Below are 14,817 nucleotides of genomic sequence, written 5' to 3'. Positions count from 1 at the left end.
GTGAATCATCCTGGTGGAACACCACCTTTATGGGTCTGGGTAGTTCGTTTGGACCCATGGTAACAACTTCTCCTCCGTTGGTTTCTTGCTAGGGTCCAAAAGTGTACAGACCGAACTTTGATGGTGACGTTCAAATTGTATTTTATCGTCTTCTAAAACAAAACTTTGGAAGATTTAGGTTTTTTTTTTAAAAGTAATTGACAGGAAACAATTTTACTGCCTTCACAAAGCCTTAGTTATTGTAGCAAAAAAGAAGAGTAAAGATTTTTCCCCCGCACCTGGTAGCTAGATACTAAATTTAAAATTCAAATCATATAGTATCAGATTGATTGAATAGTAATTTCAAGCATCCTAATTAATGTCACCGAGTCTAAATTCCACGTATTCCATGCTTAAAAATTTAAGAAATATAACGAGTAGGGGGAAGACACAGCTTACACTTAATTTAAAAGTTGCATTATTTATATATTATCCAAGAGTTGCAATATAACTGAATTGTTAGAATCGAGTAAAAGTACGTTTACTTTTTGATCTGACAAATTTAATTATTTAGTTAAACGCAATAACATCTCTTTACTGTACCTCTTTCAAAAATGGTAATGAATACCAAAAAAAAAAAAAAAGGTCAAATTTCCAATAAACTTTGATAAAACTCCATCAAATGGTTTCATGAATAAAACAAGACTTCATACTTGCATTAAATACGACTTGAAATCAAAGGAATATGATCTTAAAATCCTTAAAAATGGCAAAATTTGTACAATTAACTTTTTGGGGGATCAATTAAGGACGAAAAAAGTAGAACAATTAGGGAGAAATATATTTTTTTATTCCTTTGTCATGGTTAGTTTTTATCTACAACACGGAAATAACATTTTATAACGATGTAATACCATACTTTTAATATATTTTAGGGTCATGTATATAATAAAACTCGACAATTGAGCAATAAAATTCTATACACCGTATGGTTTAAGTCCTTTTAGCTGTTGATACCATTTTGATAGCCAATAGCTTACTTTTTCCCTTGATATTAATGAAAAAAAGGGGTTTCATGGTTATTTAGGCCACCAAAATGTACGACATAAAAATTGTGACATCGCTTGAAAACCTCTATTGTCAGTGATGAGCAATTTCACTTATCTTGTTAACAAGTTGATTTAAAGCTAATTATTATTTATTTTTTAGAACCTAGTTGATTTGAAGTTAATTTTAATTTCTATAAATTAAAAAAAACTAGCTTAGTTGAAGTTAATTAACTTTAGAGTAATTTAAGTTAAATTAACCTACCCAACCTTGGTTAAGTTAATGTTTATCCTGATATTAAAATATAAACATTTAAGTTAAAGTGAATTGAGAGATTTATCAAGGCTACATAACAAAGAGTATTCTGTTGGTAGGTCTGGGATTTTTTTCACTTTCAACTGAAAGATCAAGAAAAGAAAAAATACAAATTCAAACTCACAACAAAAAGCAAAGCTTGCCTCGTATGATAACTACAGGAGGAGGCTAATGTGGAATCAAATACGTTCAACGCCATCTCTGCGGATTTTCACTTTAACTTTAACTATCAAGTAAAGTTAAGATAATGCAGTTTAAATAATTAAGTTAAAAGTTGATTTTGATAATAAAAAATTACTAGTTCAGTTATACTTAAAATAACACTAATTAACTAGTTTTTTAACATTTCCGAAGTGTTTGTCGTTTCATTAGTTAATTATATCATGCACGGTTATATCCCACTTACAAAAAAATTAATAGTACTTAATGGGCAGTAGATGCTTTTTTTTCCCTCTTGAGAGTACTGACTGTTGATTGGTCGAATTTGAATTAATAATTGTTTAGATGTGAAAAACTTCAAACAATATTAAATAATAATAATTCAAAATTTGGGAAGATTTTGAATCTTTTTTCTGTTTCTTTTTTATAGCAAATGCTGCGATACACGATACAGACAACGAAATGTGAGGTGTTCACAACTTACTTTTTTGGATTAACAAGATTTTAATCAATGGACTTTTTCTTATAGATCCAGCTGACTCTATGTATTTATGAATTCAAAAGGGCATTAATACATTGTTATTTGCCGGATTGTATTTTACAATGCAAACCATTTACATTGTTCTCTTATAAGTTTTTGTTAAATGATTATTTTTCCTTTTTGAAAGTGATTGTTTCGAGTTATTAAAAATACAAGTATTGGTTACACCACTTGCAAAATATTATATAATCTTTTGTTGATAATTATCGATTGTTTCTGCGTCAACCCCCGCCCCCTCCTTTACAAGAAGTTTGGTTGGGAGTTGAGGGGTTTAATGATTTTGAGAAATCTTTTACCGCTTTGAAAGAATGTTTTTAGACTTCTTTTTTTTTTAAACTAAAGGTTGTTTGGGAGAAGATCAGCTTAGCAGCTATGTGTTGAGAAAGGAAATAAATACAAATCTCACTCCGTATATAGAAGGATAAATAGGCTTTACTTTTATAGGAATTACTCCGAGTACGAAAAGGATTTCAACTCATAACTCATCAACAAATCATCCGTGTGACTCTTCGTCTTTATTTGAAGTTATCTCTTTATAAATAAAAAACTTTGGAAAGTAAACACACTGTTCAGATTCTAACATTACACATTACTAAAAGACTCGCGTTTGTCTAACGTCATATTGTTTACAACTATTAATGTATAAAAAATATCTCCGACGGGTTTTTTCTCTCACTGCAATTTAGACAATATTATCATACCTAATTCTATTTTTAGTTTGAATGAATATCCCCTTTTCCATACCACTTCTACTATTCTCACGAACTTACATGATTTCAAGCTTTCTATTTTTAATCAACCCATTATTATCTACCAATAACTAAGTATTTATACACATTACACATCTATTCATTCTTCTCATAAATTTGGGATTTATATTTTTCATGCAGTAATAGCAGAAACAATTTAAGAGTTGAATGCACTTAATGCAATACAGTTACATGGGGCGTGATCATTAAAATGATGTACATATATGTTGCATGAATTGTAAATGACAAAAAATCCTTGACGACATGTCGTTCCTTAAACTTTTAAAACTTGTTTTTTTTTTTTTTTTACACACTCAATTTGATTTCTCGGGATGTTGTAAAATATTGTTATAATGTGTAAATACAGAGTGAGACGTAAAACTTGCAGTAGCATAAATCCAGAAAAAAAAACTCAAAACCAATTTGAGATATGTTTAAATACTACATTTTTTTTATTCAATACGTCCTCATTCACAATCAAACACAGCCTTGACAGACCGGGGAACAGCTTTTGACGATGAAGGCTGTGCCCATGTCGTGACACACCACCAAAATAACAGCTCGGAGCGAATCCAAATCTGTATGAGAGGTGAGCCATTCGTTCTTATCCAAGACACTTTCAACTACAAAGTGCAGTGGCTTGAGGCCAGGGCTGGTGGAGGGTCACATGGAGGCAGGCCACAAATCATCGATATGGTTGTTGCATAAGTTTTGGTTATTATTGGCTGTAAACACTTTTCAATACAATTCCCATCCTTTATAGACTCCTTGATGTTGTAGGCAAACCGAATAGGGATGCCAACAGTCTTTGTAGCTTTTTTTGGCACTGACACCGGCGTATAGGAGATCGCACACACGTGGCGCTTTTTTTTTTCGTTCCCCCCGACATTTTTAAACTTAGAGACATGGGATAAAACATAACTTGTTTATTCTTGCTTCAATTGTCATTTGATTGCGTATTGATGCCTGGTAATTAAAAATAATGGGGATGAAATTGCATTTAATAAATTTATAGTTATCCACTCTGTGAAGTTTTTCACTTCTATTAGAAGGTAAGAACGGAACACTTAGTTGTACCATCTAAATTTTAAAAAGGTTGGTCAAATTGTGGTAAACCTATGTAGATTTTCGGTAGATTTTAATATACAAAAAAAAAAAGTAAAGTATATAACAATATATTTCGCAGAACTCATATATTGTTTCAAATGAGACACAATAGGATATTTTTAGCAGTTACTTTTTTAAATAACATCATTCAATAAACAAGGGAAAATGTTTGCGTTGAACTCATCTCAGACATCTTACATTTTTTGAAGACACGGTACATAAGAGATTTACAATATGTAGAGTATTGTTAATTTCAAATACGACTTTTCAATTCGTTTAGTCATTGATCCGTATTAATAATGATGATTTCCTCAAGAATATTTTCGTATAAAAAACCAACTTATTTGGTATATATGATTATTTCTTAAGCTAATGTAATCGACTCGACCACTTGGCAAACTCTGAGACCTAGCGTTGGAACAAAGAAGTGTTAATCCTCTAAGCAATAAAAAAACTATTAAACGAAAAGCCCGTAAAAAATTATATGTGGGCATTCATACCTTTCCTCCCGCTGTTCCAGATAAGACGACATGAAAAAAAGACGAGACTTTATGTGTCTTCAGTCTTTGTTTTGTCACAGTTCCTTTTGTCATTCTTATAAAGAATGACGATATTAATATATTTCTTCTAATAATGTTTGACAAAATTAACACTGTGGTAGACAGTCAAAACAAACAAGATTCGAAATTAAATTCAAATTTTAAAAAGATAAGAGACACACATATTTATCTTACCATGAGCCTTACTTATCATATAACCGGTGTTGGTGGTTGATTAAAACCTATGCAACAATATAATCACAATACTGGGGTTATTTCGAATTTCGACATTGGCCTAATATAATACGACTGAAAAGTGCAAACTTTTACTCCAAAAATACACATTGTTTTATAGTTAAAGTGGCAAAGACCGATTGTATATATGAATTGTTAATGACCTCATGTATGTTTCACAATCGTGCACATCGGAAGGAGAACTTTATATGAAGTTTAATGGGTGTATAAATCATATTTGTGCCATTCGTAAATACGGATAGTGAAGAAAATCGGTCCATAGATTGAGACCGAATAAATTGTACTACGATTTCAAAACAATGATATTTTCGGTCTATGGTCTGAAATAAGACCGAACAAAAAAAATCAAAATAAATAGGTCTTAGACCGACTCTCAACACTAATTCAAACTACTAATAAACAATAATAAAGGCATTTGGGGACACGATATCCTCTTGTATGTAAACACCACTTGTATCCTACTAAATAAAACTTTTTTATAAAATAATTAAATGTGGTAGGTCAGTGTAAAACTCAGAAAAATTCCGTCATCCCGGGTTCCTAGAAGTGAAATCCTATTACCTAGTGCATATGTACTATTCATGAGACAATTAATTGCAATCGGGTACTTTTTCTGGAATTCGCATAGGAAAAACAAGGTTTAATTTCCGATTCTCTTACTCCAATTTTTATTGTTTCTTATTTGTATTGAACTATTTATTACTTCTCTAAGTTATGAAAAAAATAAATAACTAAAATGGTACGTCAAAATACAAGAAACTATAGTAATAAAATAATTTATGATAAAAAAATGCTCGAAAAACGAAAAATAACATTGTAAAACACAAACTGGACGTCAATAAACGTTTTCTAAACATACCAGGCTAGGTGGAGGTATTTTTATTATACTGCAATAAGTTTTGTAATCCCTGTTATCTCATATCTGAGACCCTACCAAACGATTTCATCTGAGGGCAGCACATCTAGGTCAAAGTTTGAAAGGAGACAATAGTTATTTATTTCGTCCATAAATATGAAACTACTGCATTAATAATTATTTTGCAATTATTAATTATAATATACATTATTCTAACCTATAAAAAAAACATTTGTTACTTTTTTTTATAAAAGTACCCTTTGGAACTTAAAGGGAGAATAAAATAAGTAAATGTTGGCCTTTCCTTTCTGAAAATGTAAAAAAAAAAAAAAAAAAAAGGATTCGTTATATTCACAGATCATCAAATTTTCCCAACTTTTTTTTTTTTTTTTTTGTATATATCTATACTCACTCAGTAAAGATTATTTGCTTTTTTTCATAATTTGATTGAATAATGCGACCTAAAGATTGCATCATCGTAAGACAATAAAATTGAGCATAGTTATTTTTCATACCACATGACAACTTTACCGCACTACCTGTAATGGAAATTTGAAAAAAGTTGAAAATCAAACTGCAATTATCTTAGTGGATATCTTATATGGCTCAATAAACCATCTATTTTTTTAGGGAAATTTTCAAAGGATCATTCCCAAGGACAGATAGGACCGGTCTTAAGACTTGACTGGATAGGATCAATAAGGAATAAGACAACTCAAGTTAGTAGTGTTATCAATAATATTGGAATCTGGAATTTTTATTACAATCAGCATCGGATAATTTCTTGAAATTGTCCCATTACTGATTTACTTTTTTCGTATTTTATTCTACATGCTATGCTATTTTTTTATGTTATCCCTCTCTGACATATTATGTGTGCCGAACCTTTACAATATATATAAGTATATCTCTCATGAATTAAAAATATGTGAAAAAAAAAATCTTTTGTTTTTACACTGTTTTGACTATAAAAAACCCATCATTGATACAAAGATAAAATAATTTTACTTTCACGTTTTATAATCCTTATTCCATTTATTAAAAAATAAAATTTCATATCATAAAACACAATTTTTATTAGTATTCTATTAATAAATAATCTACTTACAATTTCCAAGACAGAGTTATATAAAAGTTATTTAAACTGAAAAGATTGAAACAATCGTGAAAAATGTAAACTCCAGTATTTCCAATGCTGAAATTCATTAATCGTTTTCTCTAAATACATATTAACGCGATAATTTTTGCAGGTTATCCTTTATTTTTATTTTTTTATATATATATTGATAATAGAAACTATTTACTAAAATGTTGCTCCTAAACAACGTTATGAGACAAAGGTGCAAATGTAATATCATTATTTGGTATAAAAAGAGGGGATAATAGAAGTGAAAGAGAAAATAAAGATGTAATTTTGTATGTCTTAACAATACAAAACTGTATTCAACTTCTATATTCATACATGACACTACAAAATATATTAGGTTGGAGAAAAAGTAATTTCGTATTTCTTTATCTTGTTCATTATGGGCCACATCAGATCATATGATAAATCCTTGTTGTGAGTGTATACTACAAGCGCTTTTAGATATTATTGCGCTTGATCAGTTCAGTCGTGAATTATCATGCGTCGATTATGGAGGTCTCAAAGGAAGAAAATCGAAAGCGACTAAGAAAATTCGGGGCCGATAATCGTTCGGTTCTTGTTGCAGAACAGTGGTTCGAGCAATTTTTTTCTCCACTCAATTCTGCCTTTGGCTCGACCTTTTGAAGCTGGGGATCCAACAGAAGTGGCCAGCATTGGTGAATAGGAGACAACATGACATCATCAAGACAACGTCAGGTCGCACACATTTTGAATGACACTCCAGAAGCTCATAGGAAGCTCGGGTAGAAAGTTATATTGCATTCAACCTTCAGTCCCGCCCCGGGGCTAAGTAACTACTACCAGTTCCTGGCTTGGGGATACAAATTTGGCCTTAATAGAGGCCTGTGAAAATTTGTTGTCCAAGTTTTTTGCCAATAGGGGTAAGGGCTTCTACGTGAAATTGGGTTATGAAATGGATTCTTATTGACAATGAGTTATTAAATAGAGCGGAGCATACTTGGCTTAAATCGAATGATTGTAACACTTTTTTAAAAGCATTGAAATAAAGCAAAAAACACGAAATAACTTTTCCCCCAACCTATTATTATTTAAGCATTAATATCTTAACAATAAGTATATTGTATAAAGCTTCTTGATCTAAACGAATGAAAGATTTTTTTTCATTTACTATAATACATATTCTTTAAAAAAAAAACTATTTATATCCACTTATTCTTTTATTATTGAAATTCCTTTTATAGGGAGATTTCTATAAGATGTACATATGTATAAGGGTTTTATATACTAATGATGTTTCTTAGAATATATAAAAACACTCTTAAAGAATGGCGTGGATGTATTGTTCATAAAACACAATCAAATCCATAAGATATTATGTGTATTGGTTGCAAAAAAACAAAAAACTACAATCTCCAAGTTCCTACTACTCATTCAAATCAACAAAAGTATGTCTATTTACCAAAAGCTTTCTATAAAGAGAATCGGTTGAAGCAATTACAACAACAAAAAATGCTTGTTTGAAGAAGGGAGGTATAAAGAACCCTTGAGTCCTCTTAAAGTGTAAACATATATCTATTCAGCGTTTTTATGTTATATCACAATTGTTGATGTCGGCCATTTTGGGGGTCTAAACAACCAAGTTTTATAAGAATAAAAACATTTTTCGCGAATATTAAGGAAATACTGAAAATGTCAAAATAGGACCTACAAATTAAAAGGACTAAAAACTTACTGTCTATCATAAATATATCCCTCTAATGCCTAGATTTATTATGATAAGTCGGGGAAAAAAGTCATTTCGTATTCTTTGCTTTATTTCAATGCATTATAAGAAGTTTTACAGTCACTCGATTTAAGAAAAGTATGCCCCGTTCTGTTTGATAACTTGTTGCAACGAGAAACCAAGTTCATTATACCTTTTTCCTAAAAGCCTTCTCCCTATTGGCCAAAGACTCGAACCAAACATTTTCAGAGGTCTCTATTGAGTCCAAAATTTGTAGTCTCAAGCACGTTGACCATAGACTGGAACAGGTAGTAATTACTTGGCCAGGTACGGAATATAGAGTGGATGCATTAGAACTTCCCATTCGAGCTAGCGGAGCTTCTAGTGCGTCATCAAAGATGTGTGTGGCCTGGGGTTTTCTTGATGAACAACAATTCGTTTCCTACTTGAGTTAATTTTTTTATCCAGCCTTCTGAAAATGGTTCTAACGGTTTTATGATTGACGTTCAGCTCCTGGGCGAGCCTACGGCTTCTAACATGACGGTTTATCGCGAGATTATATTAAAATTTTCAACTACAGGCCTGCAAGTGGGTGCTGCATCATTCACCTCTGCTACACCAGAACAAGATTGCTCGAACCACTGTTGTACAATACAAACTGAATGAGTATTCCTCGTAAATCTTCTAGGTCACTTTCGACGCGTTTTTCCCTTTCAGGTAGATAGTAAAAATGTAAAATATGGCTATTCCTTCCTTAAACACCTCCATACTCGACGCATGATAATTCACAAATGAAACGACCAAGCGCAACACTGTTGTAAAAGTGGATGTAGTATACACTTATAACTTTATAACATTTTATCGTTTGACTCTGTGTCATCAATCATCAACAAGATATACTTAGTTTTAAATAAGGGTCGGAAATATGAAATTATTTTTCTTCCATCTAATATCAGGCTCAAAATGTTATTAAAATTAATTATTAAAAAAAAAAATTCCATTTTTACAATGGAACGAACGTCATATTTTTTTCAATTATCCTACTTTTCTCATCCCAAATTGATCGAAATAAATAATAATCGTATAAATTTAGACATATTATAGGGATTTTCAGGTCATATTACTTTGATTTAATTCAAATATAATTATATAGCATTCGCATCATGTAGTATTCAATCCAAGCATTAAGTTTTTTTTTAATTCATAAAGCCATATGATGAAGTTTCATCAAGATTTATTGGAAACTAGAAGTAGTAACCGGAGTTATTAGGCGTCGATTAACATACAAACATTGATTTAATCATATAGCTAGAAGATAATAAATACAAATCATTACTGTTGCTTTCAGTTTTTTGAGCAGTCTCTCACGAAGTTACTCAATACTTAGATGTTTGCTCCTCAAAAACAATAGAATCATAATCACAGCTTGAGAAATATAATTAAGTATGACGTGATGAGCCAGAGAGTACTTGAGTCTAGAGACTAAAGTGATCACTTTCGAAATACTTCTGCTCAACTCTTTAAATACTCTTAGCACATTACAGAAAGTAATGTTTATATTCAGTATAATCCTCAAACTCTAGAATGTTGTGTATAGCCTCTTTCTGCCGCTGCCTAGTGTCAATTAAAACAGCTTTTGATATTGTTAATTATGTTCATAAAGGTCATGCAACATTAAGAGAGAGTTTAGGGACTGAAAATATCTACATTAGATCACAAATATATCTATATACCCTACCTTTTAATCCAGTTTATTATTAATACTATATACATAAAAATCATTTGGCATATTATTAGTTTTAATAATAAAATTGGTTAGTAAAAGAATATGACTTTTATTTTTCTAAACTTTCCGGAGATTTAGAATTTGAACAATTTGGAGTCCAAGAAACTAACTTGGTCTTAACATATGGGGAAAATATCAAATTAGAGAAGGAATTACTGGATAATTTGAAAATAATAGCTTCAAATACTATCTCATTTTTGAAAGAAAAATGTCATTCAGCACAATTTGGTTTTATGATTATAAACCTGTGTATAATTGGCCAATTTAATTGGCTCGCCGATATATCTCTCGACTACTAATTATAACAAGAACAATACTAAAGCCTTAGGCCTCTATTTTTGCTGTTTTTCGTGACATCTAATCCAAAAATAAATGAATCAAAGACCCCAAACAGTTTGCAGGAGTTGTCCAATAATGATTGCTTACTTAGGAATCATTATTCGTATACTATAATTGTTCATATCTGTTCAAGAGCTAGTTCATGTTCAACGTTTGGAACACTAATGAGCATCTTTTTATTTATTCTCAACTTCATTTGTCAGAAGAGAAAGGGAGAAATTGAAAAGGATATCGTGGCTAGTCTTCCTTTTGTATTTTTCTTTTTGCCAATTTTTAATTACTATATGGGCATTTAATTTTAATAATTCATTTAAATAAATGAAGGTCCTTTCTAACCCCATGTAAAGGATATAGAGTTCATACTACGTAATACAAAAAGCTAGTCGTGAAGGAAGTAAAAAATGGAGAGTTGGTCACCAAATATGTCCAGGGTTGAGAGCAAGACCCACAAAATTACTTAAAAATGTACACTATGTAAATATTTATAAGGCTATTATAGGTAAATAGGTATGTAATCATATTATGTGAAAGCCTCTCCCTTGTCTCAATCAAATCAACTTTTACAAGCAAGTAGTATATTATACAACAAGCGCGTACTTCTCTCATTAATAATGTTTACGTAATACGTGTATAAAAATATTAGAGAGGATTCATTAGGAATATAGTATGTATGTAGATTAAGTACATTACATGTCAGACTCTTAAAAATGATCTTATATACGATATCTGAGGGGAAAAAGGATGGCATCCCATTATTACTAAAAATTGAGTTCCTTTCAAGTTTGTTTTTTTCTCGATTAACAGCCTATTTTGGACAATGTCCGATGATTAAGGCTACAAGGACGTATAAAGGGGAAGGACAAAGAGCCTCCCCCCCCCCCTCTCAAAAAATATTTTGTAATGAACTTTACTACCAAAAGAAATTGTCTTCAAGATATCTTCCATGTTAATCAACTAAGCTGATTTGTATATATATATAAATGTATGTTGGAATGAAAAACAGTCATATGGTCGTATTAATGAAACTTTTGCATACAGCATCCGGCACGGATCCAAGGTAAATAGTGCTTCCTGATGTATTTTGTTTACATATTTTTTATCGATCATATAATAATATATTCATATTAATGGAATTTCGCTAACGTTTTTGCATCTAGCATCGAGCGTGTGTAGCTAAGGCTGAGCCAGGTAGCGCTTTACAGACTAAAGTACTCCATAGCTCATCAGTTATATCGTCATATTGTTTTAATTTTCAAGTTTTTATTATTGTGCTTTATTTCTTGAGGAGATACCATCCAAGAATTGAGTAACCGAATGTGAGTTTTATCTTGAAAAACCGCGATTAACAACGAGGATATCTTGGGTAGTTGTCTTTTATATTTTTTAGGCAAAGTTTATCTGTTTAACAACCCCTAATAATAACTCTGGGTAAACTATAATACAACTAAAACTGAGATACCCTACCCCCGCCCCCCTCTTGCATATAAGAATCATGATTAGAGCTGTAAAGTCTAAGCATTTTCCAGTGTGTGAAACTTCGTGTAGTTAGCCATCTGAACAGTGTTTTTTGTTTTCCATAGCTGCTAGGATTGTTTCCTCACTTCTCGAAGTGATATCATCTTAGTATAAAGTATAAAATTTTGTTAGTGTGCTTTTAAAATTCGATCGAATCGAGTTGAACTTTGTATATGTCTTTTTTTTTCTTTTTTTTTTTCATCGAATAATAATTTTATAAAATCCAATTTTTCTAACTTGTATAAGTAGATTTTTCAAACAGCCGAGAAAAACATGCTTTTATTGAAGAATTTGATAATAATTCAATAATTCTCTTAACAATACTAATTAAAACGTATGTTAAATTAGACACATAATTAGTTATCCATGGGTCCACTATTCCATCTCTTCTAAATATAGAATACATAAGTAATTTTAATCGATCAAAATAAAATTAGCACACCAATTAAAGATTGGTAATTAAAATGAGTGTTTTTGTAATTAAATAATGACATGAAACGTACAAATTAGAATTAGTACAATTTCCTCGTACAATTTACAAGTTGGAGACAACATACATATAACAAAAAAAAAAGCCTGAATGGTTTTTCTCTCAATATTAAATCTGAATTATAATGAATTATTTATATCAGTGCAATTATTATGATTAATTTCTTGGAGGTATTACAAATAACACTTTAAGTAGCAAATTTTCATTGTCACAATATAACAAATAGATAATGATAGATTCTATTTGACAGGCCATATGATCGTGGATAAATTCAATGTCACAAAGTGATTATAAGCTATAGCGGTTAACCTTCATGGGTACCCCAACTCATCCCATAAATTTAAATATAAAGCCCATACTTGATATTTGGCTGTATTAGAGATGCGGAAATAGTGAAAATCTTGATGGTTTAGTAAAAAGTCCTTATACTGCATGTCTTTGCTCACAAGTTCAATTTTTTTAATATTTTTATTGAGACAAGTTCGAGTCCTCAGATTTCAATTTACCTAATTTCCAATTCATACTCAAAATCTTTCTTGAGTTCAGTATACAAACGCTTTCGAGTTCCAAGTCAAGTTTCAAGTATTTAATTATGAGATCCAGTCGACTTGTAAGTCTGCAAAATATGGATTCGAATCACAAGCCTCGAGTTCAAGTACCCAGCTCTGTTAATGAAATATAAATAAACAAGGAGGATCCATTGTTTAACTGCGAACTTTGAGCGCCTGGACGTTGCTTGTTGTTTTGGCGGCTAACCAGAAGTTTTTGGTGGCAGTCAAAAAAATGGCATGGATCACCGAAGCATTTTTTCCACAATCGTGAAAAAGGGGGTGTTCCTGTTGCGATCAGCGCCGGACAAGACAATGTGGAGATTGCAAACTTTTTAAACCTGTACAGGTCCTTTGTCTGGAGAGTTAGGAAGCAATCGGAAGAGTCTGGAGGGGATGATGAATCAACAGCAAAGGTTCTGATGACTAATTGAGTTTATATATATACATATTTTTTTACTCTGTTGGGCTCAGTGTTTGACCTCCAAGTTTACCGTACATTAACACCATGGACTTCTATGTGTGGGGTGCAGTTGAACGACACACGAACAGATCCTCCTGAAATACAAAATCCCAGCTGATGTCCAGGATCCAGGAGGAATTCCGTAATCTGTCAGAAATAAAATGTCCTCAAGACCTGCCCCCGCTTTCGAGGTCAAGTCGAGGCCTTTATTAACGTCAAAGACGATTATATAAAATAATATATATATTTTTTTTAAATTCAGTTTTCATTTGGAATTGGTTTTTATTAAAATTGGATGATTAGATGAGGTGAAAATACGTTTTAAAAAAATGTGTTGGTTTTTAAATAGAGCTCACATCCTGTATTTGCAGCCAACTGTTCATTCCCAATATCGATATCGCTTCTTCAGTATCGATATCCTTCGTTTTACTATCAATATTTGTCCATGGGATGTACAATTAAATACATATATGATGTAAAAAAATTAATTGGGCATGGATTTAGAAATGCATCAATAATTTTATATTTTCAATAATAGCCCAAAAAATAATGTTAACAAAACCTTAAAGTAGGCTTCCTTGCCGATTTTCTGTCCAGCCTTTAAAAAAACCGGATGCATCTTCTTTCCATCAGAGGCCACAATGCCAAGGACCATTGTTTGGGCTGGGCATTTGGTTTAGAATTGATCAACAGTGAAAATCTTCTTGTCCGATAAAATTTTCACTATTGACCCATTTGCTTTGCTTCATGTGAGGATTTTCTTGCACCTCTCGAGCCTCCTGGCTTTCATGCCCTCTATCAGAAGGTGGTGTGGAGTCCTTGTGATATAATCTAATCCCAAATTGTAATTTATAGCCCTCCTGATGGTCCTAGGACCACAAAGAAGCCGTTGGCGAGGCGATTTATTAACTTAGTAGGATCCTCCTTTATATTCTTCTACAAACTTAACAAGAACTTTGTATCCCTCTTTAAATTATGCCCTCCACTTTCTGACATACTGAAGAAGTCTTTCCCCTTTTTTTCATCAGAGCCAACTTAAAAACCAGACTCCTAGAACTCTTAACAATGTCCCTAATATTCATCACATTAACTCTAGGATATCTGAGATATTCTGCTCTTGCTTTTTGCTCGGTCATGATGATGAAATGACTAAATAATTAGTACAGTTTGTTTATGTAAAACGGACGGAGGAAAGATAATATCAAAAAATAATCACCAAACCTTTTCATAGTAATGAGAAAATAAACATTAATTAACAGTTCACATTTTGCTGCCCATTGAAATATTATATATATAAT

Source organism: Lepeophtheirus salmonis, chromosome 3 (genome assembly GCF_016086655.4).
Source record: "Lepeophtheirus salmonis chromosome 3, UVic_Lsal_1.4, whole genome shotgun sequence".
NCBI classification, from domain to species: Eukaryota; Metazoa; Arthropoda; class Copepoda; order Siphonostomatoida; family Caligidae; genus Lepeophtheirus; species Lepeophtheirus salmonis.
This window is presented reverse-complemented; position numbering follows the sequence as displayed.